This window comes from Polyodon spathula, unplaced genomic scaffold (assembly GCF_017654505.1).
Source record: "Polyodon spathula isolate WHYD16114869_AA unplaced genomic scaffold, ASM1765450v1 scaffolds_3598, whole genome shotgun sequence".
Classification (NCBI taxonomy): Eukaryota; Metazoa; Chordata; class Actinopteri; order Acipenseriformes; family Polyodontidae; genus Polyodon; species Polyodon spathula.
The window spans coordinates 1-5,000 of record NW_024475058.1 but is presented as its reverse complement, the minus strand read 5'-3'; the positions used below and the strand labels follow the sequence as shown (position 1 = coordinate 5,000).

The following is a 5,000-nucleotide window of genomic DNA, read 5'->3' as shown; positions in this document are numbered from 1 at the left end:
CAGTGTAGCAGCAGCAGCAAAGCGCCCTTTCGCCGGGGCGGAACGGCAGATGCGTTTTGGGAGGAGTTCCCTGTTTTTGTTTTGCGTGCGTGGCCTCGCTGCCGCTTGGCAGAGGGGAGGGCCTTTGGGCCTTTGGGCCGGCCGGAAGGGCTCGGCCACCAGCAAAGGCACGCTCCGGCTTCTCTACAGCTCGAATGAACCTTTCGCCTTTTACTAAAGATTTCCGTGGAGAGGAGCATTTACGAGTTCGATCCAATTTTTGGACAGCCCTTCCCCTCAGGGAGGGGCTCCACCTGGAGTTTAAAAGCAGAACGAGCACAGAAAGGGCGGTCGCCCCCGTTGGAGCCCGGCACCTTTCCTTCCTTCCTTCCTTCCTTCCTCCCTCCGCCCGCCCGAGAAGCAAGTACCACGACTGCTGCGGCGGGCGGCCGCGCCCGGGGCGTTTGGCCAAAACCATTGTGGGCATCGCTTCTCGGCCTCTTGGCTAAGATCTGGTTGTATGTGGCTTGTCCGCAGCAGCTGATTTGAGAAGAGATTGGTAAGGTAAGGTAAGGTAAGGTAAGGTAAGGTAAGGTAACGGTGGCAATATTGTTTGCTGGTAGCTGAGGTCCTAGGGAGGAGAGAGTTGCCGGGGTCGTTTAGACGAGGAGTTCGTTGCTTTTTCAGGTAAGGGGGACCCTTTGAGGGCACCTTATCTGGGCCTTTTTGTTTTATTATATTTGTGTTTCTGTTTGGTTGTAAAGGGCAGATTAAGATGGCATTCCGGAATTTTTCCGAGCGTCGTTTTAATTGTTTGAGAATAGGAATCAAAGCCGAGTATATGGTTGGGGAGGAGAAAATAGATCTAAATCGGCTTGAGTTCTCACGTCAAATCCTGCAGAAGGAATTAGGATTTAAGCCTGAGGAGCTGAACTGCTTGATTTCTGTGGGGAAGGGGAATGAATGGGATGTTAGCTTTTGTACAAGAGAGGCTATGGAGAGGTGTCAGGGGCTGTTTGAACAGTCTCTCCAAAGTAACGTTCTGAAGAAATTTCAGCTCACAGTTCTGACGGACACATCAAAAAGGGTGGTGATAGTTAGAATGGGTTCAGAGATGGTGGAGGGTAAGGATGTATGCACATGGTTGTCAAGGTATTGTAGTTCAGTGGAGGAAGCAGTGAAAGTGATGGATAGTGATAAAATATGGACAGGAGCCTGGAGGGTGCGTGTAAGTTTGAAGAGGGATAGGTGGGGGTATGAAGGTTATGGGATTATACCGTCGGAGATCACCTTGGGGAATAACCGAGGGTATGTGCACTATTTTGGGCAGCCTAAGTTGTGTAGGAGGTGTGGGGCGATGGGTCACTTAGCAGCTGGGTGCACAAAAATTATTTGCTATGTTTGTAAAAAGGAGGGGCACGTGGCGAGTGAGTGTGAGATGCAAAGGTCGTGTAATTTGTGTGGGAGTAGAGAGCATTTCTTTAGTAATTGTCCCCGCTCCTTTGCAAATAGGACTAGGAGGAGGGAGGAGAGTGAGAGGGCAGAGAGGGAGGAGAGAGAAAGAGAGGAGAGGGAGGGGCGGAGGGAGAGAAGGAAGGAGGGGGAAGAGAGGGAGAGAGAGGAAGAGGGGAAGGGTGAAGGCGTGGGGCAGAAGGAGAGTAGTGAGCAGGGGGGAGGGGAGGAATGTATGGAGAGTTGTGAGCAGGGAGAGGGAGGGAGTAAGTATGAGGAGGGAGGGGGGATGGGGAGTAATCTAGCGGAGGACCTTGCAGTTTCACAGTCAGAAGGGGAGAGTGAGGAGAGTGACACAGGGAGCGTGGTGGAGGTGCAGAATAGGAGGGGGGAGGAGGGGGGAGGGAGTCAGGAGGGGGAAGAGGTACAAGATTTCAGGGTCTCAGGGAAGGAGGGGGAAGGGAAGGGCGAGGTGATGTCTGAAGGAGGGGAGGAGGGTGATAGTGAGAGTGAGATGGATCAGGAGAAGGGTCCAAGTAAAAGGAAATCTGATGGGGATGGGGGTGTGAGAGTGGGGGGAAGGAGGGAAAAAAAAAACGAGGGTCCAGGAGAGCGGAGGAGTTTGGATCGTCATCTAGCTCTGTTGGGTCTTTGAGAGAAGAGTATGGGGGGCAGGGGAAAGCGGGGGAGGGTAGTAGTGATCCCTTCTTAGACGATACGGGGGTGAAAGTTTTTGCGGGTGGAGTGGGAGGTGACTCTTTAAGCCCATGATGGTTAGGTCATTAATAGTTTGTCTAAACGTTGTGATGGCGCTGTCCATAGCAACTATTAATGTGAGGAGTGTGAGGAGTAAGGTCAGGTGTAAAATGATTTTAGATTCCTTGGGTAGTTTAAAGGTGGATGTGTTGCTGTTGCAGGAGTGTGGACTCCCCTTTAGAGAAGCCTATAAGGAATTTGAGAGTATGTGGGTGTATGGTGCATCGGTGTGGTCAGGGGCAAATGATTGTAAGAATGCAGGTGTGGCTGTGTTATTCAAAAATAGGAATATAGAGATTAAAAGTAAAACTGTGGTTGAGTGTGGCAGAGCGGTGGTAGTGGATGTGGAGTGGATGGGGAAGGAGGTGAGGGTTATAAATGTGTATGCCTCACCAGATAAGCATGAAAGGGCTGAGTGTTTTGAGAAACTGAGGGTGTTTGTGAAAACATCAAAGATTGTGATTTGGGGAGGGGATTTCAATTGTGTGTTAAGTGAGAGTGATAGGAAGGGTGAGGTGGTGAAGCTGGATAAAACTTCTAAGATGTTGGGGAGCATTGTGCAGGACGCTCAATTGGTGGATGGGTTTAGGAGGTTGAATCCAGGGCTAGTGGGGTACACGTGGTCAGATGCAGCGGGTGTGAGGGCTTCCAGGATTGACTTTATTTTTTCTTCAAAGGATGTGGAGTGGGTGGCATGCGCGTGTGTGCCTGTGTTTTATTCTGACCACATGATGATGTGTGCGGAGGTGAGATTGGAAGGGGTGTGTGTGGTGGGGAGAGGGGTGTGGAAATTGAATGTGAGTGTGTTAAAGAATAAGGGGGTGATGAGTGAATTTGAAAGGAGGTACAAGGGGTGGCAGTCATTGGAAGAAATGTTTGACTCAGTGGGTGAGTGGTGGGAGTGCATAAAAAATAAAATTAAAAAGTTTTTTGTGGGAGTGGGGGTGCGGATGGCGAGAATGGAGAGAGAGAAGGTGAGCCGGTTGCAAAGGAAGTTGAATAGGATGTATGAATTGGGGAGTATGGGGTGTGATGTGGCGTGTGATGTGTGTGAGATCAAGAGCAAATTAAAAGTGTTGCATGTTAATAAAACCAAGAGTGTGATTGTGGAGAGTAAGGTGCGGCATTTAGAGGAGAACGAGAAGTGCTCTAGGTACTTCTTTAAGAAAGTGATGAGTGGCAGTAAGGTGATGTATGGGTTGAGAGATGAGAGTGGGGTGGTGAGGAAGGAGACAGATGGCATGATAGAGGTGGCTGAGAGGTTTTACACCAAGTTGTATGAAAGGAAGGTGATTGATGAGAGCATGGTGAGTGATATGTTGGAGGGGCTGGAGAAGAGGGTGTGTCAGGGTGAGGTATTGAATGGGGCGATCTCCCTGGAGGAAGCTGCTGCTGCTATGGAGTCATTCAGGGATGGGAAGACGCCTGGAGGGGACGGCCTGCCCAGAGAATTCTACAGGACCTGTTGGAACTTGGTTGGGCCGGACTTAACCAGGGTATTCAATGAGGCTTTACTGAAGGAGGAGATGCCGGCGTCCTTTAGGCAGGGGATTATAGTCCTGGTGTTCAAAAAGAACTGCAAAGAGGAGCTGGCGAACTGGAGACCTCTAACTCTTTTAAATGTGGATTATAAATGTTTTTCCAAGATTTTAACTTGCAGGATGAGGACGGTGATTGGCGAGGTGATTCATCCAGATCAGACCTGTGGCGTTCCAGGGCGGAAGATCACGGACAGCCTTATCTTACTGAGAGATGCTGTCCTTTTTGCACAGGACCGTAAGGTGCCGGTATGCCTTTTGAATTTGGACTTGGAGAAGGCATACGACAGGATCTCTCATGAGTTTATGCTCAAGGTTTTGATGAAAATGGGGTTTACGGATCAAATTGTTAAGTGGGTAAGTCTCCTCTATAGTAATATAGGGAGTAGAGTGAGTATCAATGGGAAGCTGTCCGGTCGTATTGATATCAAGTGTGGAGTAAGACAGGGCTGCCCGCTGTCCCCCCTGCTTTTTATCTGTTGTATGGAACCTTTGGCTCAGGTCCTCCGGAAAGACAAGGTGATCAGGGGGCTGGCGATCCCGGGGGGTGGAGGAGCTGAGGTAAAGTGTGTATTGTATATGGATGATGTGAATGTGTTGTGTGTGAGTGAGAGAGCAGTTAAACGGGCGTTGTGGCAGTGTGGGTGTTTTTGTGTGGCCTCCGGGTCCAAGCTGAATAAGGAGAAGTCGGAGTGCATGTTGTTTGGGGGATGGGAGGGTGTGCCTGATGTTGGGGTATGCGTGAGAACTGATTTTATTAAGGTTTTAGGAATAAGGATGGATGCCACAGGATCTGGTCTGAGCAATTGGGTGGAGGTCTCAAAGAAAGTGGGCCAGAAAATGGGACTTTGGACGCAGAGGAGCCTGACATTGGAGGGGAAGGTGCTCATCGTCAAGGCGGTCATCCTCCCCTTGCTTTTGTACGTCGGAGTGGTCTTCCCACCCCCTATGACTGTTATCACAGTTTTGAAAAGGCAGCTGTTTGGTTTTTTCTGGGGTGGTAAGTGGGAGCGCTTGAAGAGAGAGGTGGTGTGTAAAGGGGCATTAAAGGGGGGCAAGGGGCTCCCAGAATTAGAGTTGTTTTTATATGCTCACGCAGTCTGCAGGCACGTTCAATTGGTTTTAAGGGGGGAGTGTCAAGGGGCTTTGTTTGTGAGGTTTTTTATGGGGGCGTTTTTAAGGTTTCTAGGAATTTTAAAGATTCCCCTTACTGTCCCGGTTGTTTTTGATCCTCCCTTTGTGTACGCAGTGTTAAAAAAGTTTTTAAAGGTGAAG

General features: G+C 49.7%; 1 non-coding gene across 1 annotated transcript; it reads left to right on the top strand.

Moving 5' to 3' along the window:
- The first annotated feature begins 169 nt into the window (after nucleotides 1–169).
- Nucleotides 170–287, top strand: LOC121312113. Its single transcript, XR_005949690.1, has one exon. It is a non-coding gene; the product is annotated as a U5 spliceosomal RNA (small nuclear RNA).
- The last annotated feature ends 4,713 nt before the right edge of the window (nucleotides 288–5,000 follow it).